Genomic DNA, 13,421 nt, shown 5'->3' on the forward strand with positions numbered 1-13,421 from the left:
CGAGACGACTGTTGTTGTGATTTTGGGCTATACAAATAAAATTGAATTGAATTGAATTGAATTGTTCACCTTTCGCCATGTCCCCTCAGGGGTCACCACAGCGAATCAGCTTTCACTGATTTACACAGGCGGTTTAGGAGACATTTTTACATGTCCAATGGAAGCGATTCTGTAGCATAATTAAAAATAAAAGTCAAAACCAGAAATGCTTTTTCATTTTCAAAATGAAGCTGCATTTTTGGCTAAAAATTAAAATGAAAAAGCAATCCACCAAAATGCTTTTTCATTTTCTTCTTCAACAGCGCCTATTCTGTCACTTAATTAAAATTATAAAGAAAAGGGTATTTGACATTTCATTTTCAAAAAGTTCTCTGGTAAATGGGTGGCAAAATTCATTTTAAAAAAAGATAACAGAAATGCTTTTTCATTTTTAAAATGTAACTGCATCAAATGACTCAAAATTTAAATGAAAAATCAATATTTCAAAATGCTTTTTATTTACTACTTAAAAACCGCTTATTCTGTGTCATAATTAAAACGAAAATGCAAAGAGGGGATTGCATTTTCATTTTAACATCCACTCTGCGAACATTGGCGCATTATTCAATTCGAATAAGCATTTCCAGCGGGGAGGCGGGGCGATGACGTCAGTGCTTTCTCCATATGTCCGGCTGCTAAGAGACACAGACATGTTAGGAGCAGTGCAGCTTTGTGTTAGCGGCAGAGAAGAGGGCTTTGTAATGGTTGTGAACTTCTGATGATTGTACACAGCTTCTCAGGACTACGTAGCAGCATTTCCCCCTTCTGCGGTCCTCCTTCGGAAGCACCGCAGACAAGCTTTTTTTCTTCGGACCGGCAGCTGCCTTCGCATTGCGGAGCGCGAAGCTCCCGATCGCTGAAGGCAGAAGTGCTACTACGATCTGAGAAACCATCATAGGAATTTGTGTTTCCAGTGGTGTCCAGAACAAAATAAAGGATGATGTAATTCCTACATATTTACATATTTATTTGCAGCTTCGTGCTGATTTTGCTGTTCGATGACAGCTGGAGCCCCATCAACAGCTATAGCAGATTTTGCTATGCTAAACGTTTGCTGGTTGGTTTAATCCATTTCAATTGTCAATTTGGACATTTCTAAATGAATTTTGCTACACATTTACCAGAGAACTCTTTGAAAATGAAATGTCAAATACCATTTTCTTTATCATTTTAATTAAGTGACAGAACAAGCGGTGTTGAAGAAGAAAATGAAAAAGCCTTTTGGTGGATTGCTGTTTCATTTTAATTTTGAGTCAAAAAATGCAGCTTCATTTTGAAAATGAAAAGGCATTTCTGGTTTTGACTTTTATTTTTAATTATGCTACAGAATCGCTTCTATAATGTCCTCCCTGACACAATCCTGTGTTTCATCCAGGCTGGGGACTGGCACAGGGAGAACCAGACTTGCTCCCCCTTGTGGCTACATAGTGGCGCGAAGGGTCTTGCCCAAGAACCCAAAATGAATGATCGGCGCGGAATGATGTAATGAAACTGAAAATGTAGTTTAATTTAGGGAATGAGAAAATTGCTGCGTCATAATTGGTTGGGAGTCCAATCTGACATCAGAGTGGCATTCTACTAACATCACAATAGTAAATGACTCATGAAATGCAACAACAATGCGTAAAAAGACCCCTACAGAATGTGCCTCATATGTTGGAGCCGATCATCAATAATTGAATACACTGTGCCGACTAAAGGACAAAAACCTGCTGGGTGTATGAGGTCATGCTTTAAGACAGATTAAAGCAATGCATCCACAGAGGAATGAGGTCATGTTTTTTTTTTTCAACTGACTCAAGCATTTTTTAAATATTTTTAACTGTACAGCAGAGCAATTTTTGGTCTAAGAAATGTGTCTTTTTATTTTTTTAGGCAAGAGAGGAAAATCCAGATAAGATATTCAAGTCAAATTATGTCATTTGTGGATTTTTTAAAACAAATCTTTGTTTTGCGCTTAACTTGAATTTTTAGATCTAATCTTACAATAAAATGAGCAAAAAACAATGTTAAGAAGAAAAAAAACAAAAAAATAAAAAAAGCAGTGTTATCTAGATTTGAAGGCTGCAGAAACCAGCAGTGACAACATAAACACAACCACTTGTTTACAGTGCTTTTTTTTTTCAAAAAAATGAAAAAAGCAAGTGTTCTCATTTCTGCTTAGATCTCACAGGAGTTAATGGTACATATTTCATTTAATGAGTCTTAATAGTTGCAACACTCTTTAGATTAAAGAAACAAGACGGGTAAAGACTACTTTTTTGTTGATGTAACCAAAAACTTCTTTTAGATCCAGCTGTGAGCACCTGGATCTGGCACAGAGACCACAGCAAAAAGCCTCAGGAGCTGACAAGAAGATTTCCGAATTACCACATGTTCATTTCATTCGTACGTATCTCCCTGCATGTCTTTGTTAAACACATTGCTTTAAGTGTTGACAGAGCAGCCTTACATCTGCTCACAGCTGGATCTCGTTGCTGCCACAGATGTGAAAATCCATCATAGAATTAGACAGTCGCCTACTGATGAAGGGAAGTCTACTAGCATACACACGGAAACACTGATTTAGCTAGACATTTATTTATTTATGTAAACATTTTGTTTATGATCTTCATGACTGTCAAGCATGAGGTTCAGTTTGTTTTTTCACCAGCAATGATTCAGAAGGTCATGTCATGTTATGCCCAGCATTTCCACTGCTTGGCTGCTAGTTGAAAAGGCCACTTGTATTTCTTTTCTGGAAAGAATGAAAGGAAGTGATCAGCAGCAGGAAAAAAGCCAAACTTTGCAGAGCAAAGGAATTTTTAGCCTGACCTCTGTAGATTCGCTGCTGTCCCTGAAGCCCAAACATATTCAACCCTAACTTTTGCAAGTGCTTCATGAGCAAAACATGGCTACAGTGCTGAAGTGCAGCTCTCAGATCTCAAATGGAATAGCAGGAATTTAGTTTCATTTGATGAATCTTTTTAGTGACTGTAATCCACTGTAAAAAAAATAAAAATAAAAGAAAGAAAAAGTGCTGGTCTGCAGAAAACCTATCAGTAATTCATGAGATACAACATATTTTCATTTCTTACTTGGCAAAACATGCTTTTGAGTTATATGTTATCTTTAATATTTATTGCTCATCAAGCTTAGACTTTTTCTTGATTCCCCTAAATGTGGCGTCATTACTTGATGGTCATTTGCTCAGAGCTGCTCTGTGAATGTTCTTGCAGACTTTAAAACATGCTGAAAAGAATAAACCTTTTTAAATTTTTTACTTGCTTATGCTGTGTTTTTTTAATTGAGTAGATTAAATGTTCTTTAGGGAACTATGATTGTGTCAAAATGGGACTGAATTGTCCCCAGAAAGTTTTCATGCCGACAATTTTCATACCTTAAGTAACAGTTTGACTAAAGTCCTGTAGGAAATTAGGCAAAAGGAAAATTCCTTCATTTGACGTAAAGTAAAAGTGTGATTATATACTAAAATAAAAAAATGTCAGATAACTTATTGTATTCTGGTACACCCCACAAGGACATGTTTTTTGTTTACAATTTTAAAAATGATCTTTAGCTTCTTTAATGAAACTTTTACCAATATTTAGGTTAATAAAGCTACAGCTTGGTTCCCATTTATTTTCCTTTATTATTCAACATATAAACTTAAATACAATACATCAATAACTTGATCTTCCTTTTCTTCTGTTTTGAGATCACATGTTCATTCATGACACAGCTGACGCAGTGTTTTGACAGCAACACACATTAGGTCTCACAGGAGGCAATGAGGCATTTAAGTCATCCTCTTTGGTCCACAGAAACAAAGTGAAAGTGTCAGCAGTTACCTTCACTCTGTCTCTAAAACCTTCAAATCAAGCCAGAAACCTAGGGTCAATCATGGACTCTGACCTGAACTTTAACAGCCATATCAAGTCAGTAACATCAGCAGCATTTTACATTTAAAAAACATTGCCAAAATCAAAAACATAGTGTCAAAGCCAGACCTGGAGATACTTATTCATGCATTTGTCTCCACTAGGTTAGATTACTGTAACGGCCTGCTCATTGCCTCCCCAAACGAGCTCTAAAACAGCTTCAGTACATCTAGAACGCTGCTGCTCGAGTCCTAACTAGGACCAGCAAGTACCATCACATGAGTCCTGTGCTCAGGTCTCTGCACTGGTTTCCTGTAGCTCAAAGAATAGACTTTAAGGCAGCTCTGCTTGTTTACAAGTCTTTCCATGGCCTTGCACCAAAGTACATCTCTGACATGTTGGCGCCATATGAACCATCTCGGACTGTGAGGACCTCAGGGACCGGCCTCCTGCGGGTGCCCAGAGTAAGGACTAAACAAGGAGAATCAGCGTTTCAATCTCATGCTGCTAAAAGCTGGAACAGTCTCCCTGAGGTTGTGAGACAGGCCTTTACTGTGTTAAGGTTCAAATCTAGACTCAAAACATTCCTGTTTAGCAAAACGATTTCTGCACTACATCACATTTTTAGTCAGCTGTGAGGTTGCCATCTTATTGGCTCAAATCCGCAAATCCAAATTCCGAAAATGGGACCTAATGTCTCCTCGCTAAAGAGGTCGGGGATGTAAAGCCACCAAAATTGTGACTGTAGACTGACTACAGAAGGGTGAACCCCTTCTGTAAAATTTTGCTAAGTGTGTGATCACAAAATGGGACTTAAACTTTGAAACTGTGCTCAAAATGCTTATTGTCATTCAGAGTTAATTCAATTGAGAATAGAAATGTTAAATCTTCCATCAATGAAGTGACAAAACAAGATCCCAGCAAGCTTCAAAAGATGCAGCAACGCATGTCGATGTTTTCATTGAGGACTCAGTCGTGCTCAAGCACTCTGCATTAGTCATACAGCAGGCAGTAATACTCAGGCAGCTTCTTGTTTGAGTCATCTCTTTAATTCCTCCCTGAGGTCTGTAAACCACCAGTTTGGCTCTAAAAATGTGTTTTATGTTCAGTTATATCAAAAACCATCTGAGCTTGTAAATAGTCTTAAATTTGCTTTGTCCTCTATGGACAAAATTTAGGTTGATTTTCACTCAAATGTTTTCCAGCAAAATGAGTTTGTAAAGTTTAACTAGTTTTATTTGTGAAATGGCACAGAACAAGCAAACAAAAGCCATAAAATGCAACCAAGTAAAACAGTGGCTAAAACTTTGTTTTCAGTGAACCGTTTTTTCAATCTGCACTCGTGAGCTGTAATTTACTTTTGCATGTATGAATCAGAGGACGATGTATGTCTATTTATAATGTTAATGCATGTTGTGCTCATTTAATAAAATAGCTTACCAAATTAAATCCAAACATGTATAACAAATGGAACCTCTGTGGAGGGAGAAGGTGAATTATTAGGAGAAAACAGGATCCACATGCTAGTGTATGCATGAATGACTTACTAAAAGATAAACAAAATAATAAGACCTAATGACAAAAGTGGAGGGAAACTAATACAAGTGTTTAAAAATGTGCCTGTGAATTCACAGGAAGTCCATTATTGACTAAATACGTGAATTCGTTTGTCCACTCTTTTCTTGTATATTATTTTTGCCCATTACAACTATAAAACAGGAAAAATGGTGGGGAAAAAAGTTTTCCATTCAGACTTGTGGCAAACTTGCTCTGAGTTTTAGAAAGATAGATGGATAGACATAAAAATTTAAAAACCTAACCAAGAAAGACTTTTAGCCTTTGAAGGCTCATGGGAGGATCTCTGAAGGTAAACATCTGATTCTTAGTGGTAGCACACGCTGAACAAAATCTGCTTTAAAGACAAAAATACAGACATGAATGTTTGAGGTATCTGATCTTAAATCTGAGTTAAAGAAAAACGTTTTCACTTTTTTAAAACTTGTCTTTTTTTAACACTTTTTTAAATTCTTTTTTACCAGTCACTTTGAGTTTCAACAAAACAAAATCTGTATTTTACATGCCTGCCTCCACAAATTCTGTATTTTTTTACTTTTATTAAGACTTTTTAAGATAAACTTTCCTGAGATAGACCAAGTTTATCTTAGCTTAGTTTTTTATGTACTTTATATGACTTTCTTTATCAGGTCTTCAAGACTCTTTGAAGACATTAAAGATTAGTTTAAGGTTAGTGTTCATGTTGTAGTGAGTTGTGTAAGATTCACTTGGAGAAAAGTCCTTACTTTAACCGAGGTGGCAGTAATGAGAGTAAATCACCAGCAAATGAAACTATGACCACAGAAAGCTCTTATTTCCCTCTCTTTCAATGGAATAGAGGAACAAATCCTAGCAATCACAGTTCAGTGGGTTAATAAAACTTTGGGCTGAACCACTGCAAAGGGGTCAAAATACAATACAAAGACATTTTACATTAAAGACAAGATTCTTTAACATGTACCCACTTTATAGAACAAATTTAACAAGATTAACATTGTTATGTTTAAATTATAAATCACATAAAGTCAGCTAAAAAAAAATTCTGAACTGAGAAGAAACCTCCTCCACTTGGTAGGCCTACAAACAGGCATGTTGATTGTACAAAGCAGGCCTACATCTGCAGTAATGATGGTCAGCCTTCAGGACGATCCAGGTAGATTTTAACTCAGAGCAAAGGAATTCTTAGTGAACAGCACCAAAACACAAAATTCCCACCTAGGTTATGTAACCCTTGTGCTATACTAGGCACTTTAACATTGGGAGTTGGGCCATCTAGACCCACTAGACAGTGTGCTGAACCATTTTTCTTCAATGATTTGTGATCTTCACTGGTGTCCATGGATTACATGAAACTTTTCCACCTTTCTCCACCTTTGTCATGGTAGGGAGAACACGTCAATGCAAGGGTGGGGTCATCTAAGATAGCACAAGGGCTAAATCAGAATCATGTAAACTAGTAAGTTCACACATTGAATGCCTAGAACTCAGATGAATTGTATGCTGAGATGCAGAAGATAATTTTGTCTTTTAAGGTTTCAAATAAAGGTACAGAAAATTCAAATAACAGGTAAAAAGATTAATTGAGAACAATAAAATTGGTTTTCTTCTCAAATACTGAAAAAATGAACACATCAAGAGATCATCTGTCAGGATAGTTGTTGATTTTTTTTAAAAACCAGAAAATATAAGTTTATGAAATGGACTAAATCTTTTTTAAGAAGATCAAAGGCCCCTCATGATAACACAAATCCTAAAAAAACAAAGAATAAGGTGCTCAAGTGAACATGAAAATTAAGGGTTAAATTATTTTAGAGCTCTTGTGCAAAGTAGGATCCTGAGCATCAAGTGAACGAAAAGCTTTCAGTCGCCATGGAGATGTCCGTTTACGTGAAACCCGTGTCCAACTGCCAGTAAGGTGTCCTCAAACAAAAGGGTTAAGACTAGTTCAGCAGCATGTGGGCAAAAAACAACAATTTCAATAAAGTTTGCAAAGTTTCTTGCAGAAAAACTTCCATCAAGTCTGAAAAGATTGTGTTGGAGCAACACAGCAAAACAATAAGTGGGTGGATTGATGGAGATCAGTGTTTTATTCTGAAAAATGATTTAAAAAAAAGACTGAAAGGAAGCACATAGGCCCAAGGTATCTGTCAGAGTGTCTGAACAATCAGCTTTGCCAGAATGACTCCTGACTCATGTGAAGAACAACAAACAAATGAAAACATGACATTTCTTTAAAAGTTTCTCTTTTGTTTTGTGCTATAAATATTAAATTACAAAAAAAAGTCACTCACCCGGTACATCAAAGATTTAGATCTCTGAAAAGTTTCTTGAAGCTGCTCTGAAAGTTTCTACATGCTGATTATGTACATCCCAAGGACTTTATTTTGACGTCCAGATGGGAAGAACTTTTTGCGTGTTTATAGACATGAGGGGCTATTTATGAGTTCTAGTGTCAGGATGCACCCCAGTTTTATGGAGCACCCATGCATGTGTTTGCACAAATCAACAGCAGCGTGTACAGCGTAGGTGTGAATGGCATGGGTATCAGATTTTATTGGACAAAAGCCATGTCTAATTCGGTGTCTCCAAAGTTATCTGTTGCCCAAGATTGAGGGCAGCAAGAGCTTACTGACAAGCCTTTTCTCTGTCTGTCAGTCGGTGAATGTTGCCCTCTGCTTTAGTTAGCCATGCAGGTGTTTTCGCTGTGTTTTCCATGTCATTCACACCATGACAGATATTTGATCCCATGATTCCTTTTAGCACAAAGCAGCCAAGAGCTCCAGTTTGCAAACCATACTGTTCCAGCAGCATCCTCCCTCCTCTCTACCTCACATGGACCCTGCACCCCCGTTTTATTGGTCAAAAGGTACAGATCTATTGATGAATTTTGTTCCAGTCCTGCTCATTTGGGGTTGCTTTTATCAAGAATTGCATCCCCTCTGCTTATTACTACACTGTTATAAATGACATTATGGTTATTTTTCTGTGTTTACATAAACACTGATAGGTCAAATGTTATTCTGGTCTGTGATCGTTTTTTTTGTTGGAAGCTGCAGAATTATATATTTTCTAAAAAGATTTTAGTCTGAAAAAAAGAATTTACAGTTATTACAAAAAATGGAGGTGTACTTTGTCTGCTTCTTTCTGCATTTTCCAGATTTTAGCCATAATATGTGGAAAAAAACAATTCAATAACTTTGATGTACTGAAACTTTTAAAAGATCAAAGTAATTATTTTTAAAAAGATATTAGTTTTGTGTTTTCTTGAAGTGACCACAAGAACACCAAACAGTCCAAAAAATAAGTTTTAATTTGCAAATAAATAACACCTCATGTTAATTTCCTTAAAGCTTATGAGAAGTCATCCAATAAATTACATCTTAAAGCTTTTCTTTTTTTATTTGCTTGGTTTTATTTGATGTTACTGATAAATAGACTTACTTATCATGGCAATTCTATGTTCTAGTCAGGTTATCCACATATTAATCTATAAATATGAAACAAAAAAAGTCAAATGACAAACTTTAAAAATGACACTAGATGTTTGTACACCAAATCTTCGATTGAACACATTCCCACATTACCTGCTTTTATTTTTTTGAAAAGCAGATAAATGAGGCTCCTTAATGACAATCTATACGATTTTGATTACAAGTGTCTCCATGCAAAAGAAGATTCACTTCCAACTCCACTGAAAGTCAGCTGTCCGTTTCCTCTCTTCAGTTAATCCATAAATCCCGATTGTCTCTGCACCTGCTTTCAGCAACCAGAGGGGCCCTGAAGAAAATGAGTGCATAATCTGGAGGCAGACAGCAACAAACCCCAGCAACAGGCTGCTATTTTGAAATGGCTTTATATTCCCTGTTAAATATCATTGTGTTTTGGTTAGAGCAACTGCACCCTCACAGGTGCATGAAGCAACAAAACCAAAGGGGAGGAACATTATTTTTAGGTTTCCAGTCAGAAGCTAAAACTGCTGACAACAGCAAAGGCAAAAAAAAAAAGATATCACCAGAGAGGGAGTTTGAAAAGTGTATAATGGACTTTAAACAACTTCACTCATCAATTCCTCATCTTAATTAAGAGCCAATAGACCTTTTTCACAAAAACCGGAAATACGTAGTCAGCGTGTAAACCTAGTTCCGGTTTGTGCTTCGCTGGCGGAGGAATGGCAGAGCCTAGAGTGTTTTCGAAGAGCCTGAGTTGTGTTCCGAAGTTCACCAGCACCGATGTGATGAAGAGTGTGAAGATGCATTCGTCCACTAAAGGAAACAAATTGGACAAGGGACATAAATTCGTCCATGAAGAGTTTATCCACCATTACCAAGGTAAGCTTCAGCTAGCTTAGCCATAGCCGCATCACCGGTAACTGTCTACGTCAACTGTAAATCCTGGTGTTATTAATTTGTAATAAGGTATAACACATCGCAGTGAATATGTTGTGTGTATGTTTAAGTGAAAAGGCATGAGATTAACATAACACCCAAAAATTTGGCGAAGCTGTAAATAAGAAATGTTGAGGTGCCCGTTTGCGTGTTCATTCTTTTTGCTGCGGTTGCGGCACTTTCTTCACTTACTATTAGTATTATTTTTCTCAAACTAGGGTGACCAGACGTCCTCTTTTCCTGGACATGTCCTCTTTTTTGATACTTTTATAATAAAATAACATTGAACATAGATGAAATGTAATCATATTTGCTTTATGTATGCAGCTCTGCACACCAATTACTCTTGATGAAATGTCTCACAAACTCACTTCACTCCTCTTTTTTAGAAACTCAAATCTGGTCACCCTACGGAAAGTTATAGTTTCGTGTTACATTGATGTAGCAACATAAGTATGTCTTAATTTTAACCTATTTAATTTATTGTTTCCAGATATCACTGGATGCAGAAAGTGCCAACCTGAAAGCTTTCTCCTGCAGTTGTGTGGCTGGTAAAGGATTTTGCAATGACATAGTTGCCATCCTGTTCCAGACCGCACATTATTCACAGCTGGTCTGTAGGCTGCTCCACCCCCCCCCCGGCCTGCACGAGTGGCTTGATGGCACAGACCAAGAACACAGGTGGGTTTGTCATCAAATTGTCATTATGATTTAAGAACGGATGTGTATCCATAACAACTCTAAATTATTATAAAAACACCCCCAGTAGTGACTACAGACTGTAATTGCTTTTTGCCTTTTATTTATAAGGGAATCCATCCTGAACCGGTTAGTGAGCTGGTGGTGCAAAAGCCCAAAACAGTTGGCAGGGACGGTCTGAGGTCCACACTGTACAAGGCATATGCAGGTGATTAATTTAACTTTTTGTTGCTTTGTGACAGCAAATTAAGTTGTTTTTTCTAATCTTATGACTAACCAAATTATGGTTACAGCAGATATAATTAATTAAATTTAAATGTAGTTATGCACTTATGTCTAACTTTTGTGTGTTGTTTCTTTTGTGTAGGACCACAGCCAGATCCATATCTGATGGCATCTGGAAGCAGATTATTCCAGGTGCAGCCTCAACCTCTCATGGTGGTGTTGGATGGGGTTTCTGAGATGGAATGAAAGAGAACTTGGATATATTATTATTGCAAATGCATGAATGCATACCTTAAATTACACTTATCTTGTCTTTAACAATCAGTTCAGCCTTCTGTCTTACTGTTGATCTGTAATGTTGTTTTTTATTGTAAATGTTTGTTATTTGTGTTGTGATTAATCAGTTGATGTTACGCATACCAAAAAATTAAATGAGGCACAATTTTGACCAAAATTGTTTTATTTGTTCATCTAATTTTTGTGTGAAGTCAAAGTCACATTTCAACAGAAAAATATTAAGAATATAACAATTATATTTAATTAGAATTTAAGAATATGTGGGAACACTACATTTTTCCATACTATTTGCACATTATACATTATTTACATACCAAACATTAATTCACTCTTCAAAACAAAAAAGTCCATGATCATTTGCCAAAACACGGCAGTTAAGCCAGATCTGATTCCCACTGCCCATCAGTGTGAGCGGCACGGGAGAGTCCCAGATGTGTAAGGACTTTATCCTATCGATCACTCTTTCCACCATAATTCTGAGGCGGGGCATGACTGCGTTTGTTCCGTTTCCTCCTTGCTGATGGAGCTGAACGCTTAAAAGGTGGAATGATGACCTTAGATCCAATGTCAGTAAGTAAGTCATGGATGTAATCCAAAGCCTCATACAGAGCACCTGTGAAGATAACGAAATTAAAAATCAGTATTAAAACATTTGCTACCTTTCACCACAACACAGTAATCATGATTTGAAAAGTATGTTAAGTATTTAATTACAAAACCGTTTCATTTATTTTTAAGGAAAATAAAAAATGACAAAATACTCTAAATTAGTTAAATACATGTAATTAAAATAGGTGAGAGCATGAACAGCTTTTATTCTAAACATTCATTTGTTCAGGTACAAATGCATTTATCCAATAACGGTACACATAGTTGACTAACGTTAACACATTATGAACAACCTTACCTGCAGGTGGGTGTGTCACGTAGTTGTGATCCATTTACTGCCTTAGCTTAGCCACCATCATGTTGCTATCTTCACAGCATAGCTGCATAGCCTGACGTTTGAGGTTCTGTCATATACTGACTCCCTTCTCAAAGGAGCAGTAAAGTATTTCCAAGGGAAAATACTCGGGACGACACCACTCTTCAGCCGACGAACGACGCAGCCGCACCACAATCCGGAGCGAAGTGCCGGCAGCAGAGGGTGCCACCTGTGTTTACATTAAACTATGCCCTTCCTCTCTTCGGATCGCCTATATCCATTTGGGTTTCAGGTTTGGATCCATAGGAAAATAATGAAATGAAAAGTAGGGTTGTTTTTGGTTGGAAGACGAACAGCCTGGAACACAACAGAAACTGCAACTCTTCCACTCTGCCATTCTTCATATGTGCCGCTATGCTAACAGGAAGTTGTTTTACACGTCATTGACGTATTTCCGGTCGAAAAATGCGGAAGTGTGAAAAAGGTCTATTGATCCAGTTTCTTTCTGACCAATACCTAGCAAGAGTTTCTTCCGAGGCGGAACTAATGTTAGCCGTGCGTTTCCTCTGAGACGCTATTAGGTGACGGACAGTAAGCATGATATGGCTAATGCAGACGCGAGGCCTGAGATGAAGACCCCCCATCTCCTTACGCCTTCCTGTGCGGGAACACTTTGGCTTTACTGTCAGCATCCATGAAGGGAAAAGACAGTTGGATAAGTCGAATACTGTGTGTTGACATTGTTACATGAAGATAGCGAATGCCACAGTAACCAATCTAATCTGTTATCAAACTTACAACGGCATTACCCAACTGTAACAATCGGGTCTAAAAGAAAAAAAAATGTGCAAGTTAAAATGTTTTTTTCCAGGCCAGTGTTAAGTATCCAAAGTTTTTGGTTTCTGGCAGCTAATAGTTTTTCTTATTTTATTAAGCAGACCACCTACATTTGGAAGCATTTGTGTAGCATAATTAAAAATAAAAGTCAAAACCAGAAATCCTTTTTCATTTTCAAAATGAAACTGCATTTTTTGACTCAAAATTAAAATGAAAAAGCAATCTGCCAAAATGCTTTTTCATTTTCTTCTTCAACACTGCTTATTTAGTCACTTAATTAAATAATAAAGGAAATGGTATTGGACATTTCATTTTCAAAAAGTTCTCTGGTAAATGTGTAGCAAAATTCATTTAGAAATGTCTAATTTGACAATTAAAATGGATTAACAGAAATGCTTTTTCATCTTCAAAATGTAACTGCTTCAAATGACTTAAAATTAAAATGATAAATAAATAGTTCAAAATCTTTTTATTTTCTACTTAAAAACCACTTATTCTGTGTCATAATTAAAACAAAAATGCAAAGAGGGGATTGCATTTGCATTTTCACATCCACTCTGGGAATAGTGTCGCATAATTAAATTCGACTTAGCATTTCCA

General features: G+C 36.8%; 1 protein-coding gene and 1 long non-coding RNA gene across 2 annotated transcripts in view; one reads left to right on the top strand and one right to left on the bottom strand.

The window, feature by feature from the left end:
- Positions 1-7,856, bottom strand: part of lepr (leptin receptor) — a 34,459-nt gene extending 26,603 nt beyond the window's left edge. Inside the window, exon 1 of the mRNA XM_011474108.4 lies at positions 7,745-7,856. The gene's annotated coding sequence lies outside the window, so the exon portion shown is untranslated. The remainder of the gene's footprint in view (positions 1-7,744) is intronic.
- Positions 7,857-9,546: 1,690 nt separating this feature from the next.
- On the top strand, positions 9,547-11,325 carry LOC144992039 (uncharacterized). Its single transcript, XR_013655770.1, has 3 exons — positions 9,547-10,519; positions 10,649-10,745; positions 10,905-11,325. It is a non-coding gene; the product is annotated as an uncharacterized LOC144992039 (long non-coding RNA).
- The last annotated feature ends 2,096 nt before the right edge of the window (positions 11,326-13,421 follow it).

This window comes from Oryzias latipes, chromosome 4 (genome assembly GCF_053564925.1).
Source record: "Oryzias latipes strain Hd-rR chromosome 4, Olatipes_Hd-rR_3.1".
In the NCBI taxonomy this organism is placed as follows: Eukaryota; Metazoa; Chordata; class Actinopteri; order Beloniformes; family Adrianichthyidae; genus Oryzias; species Oryzias latipes.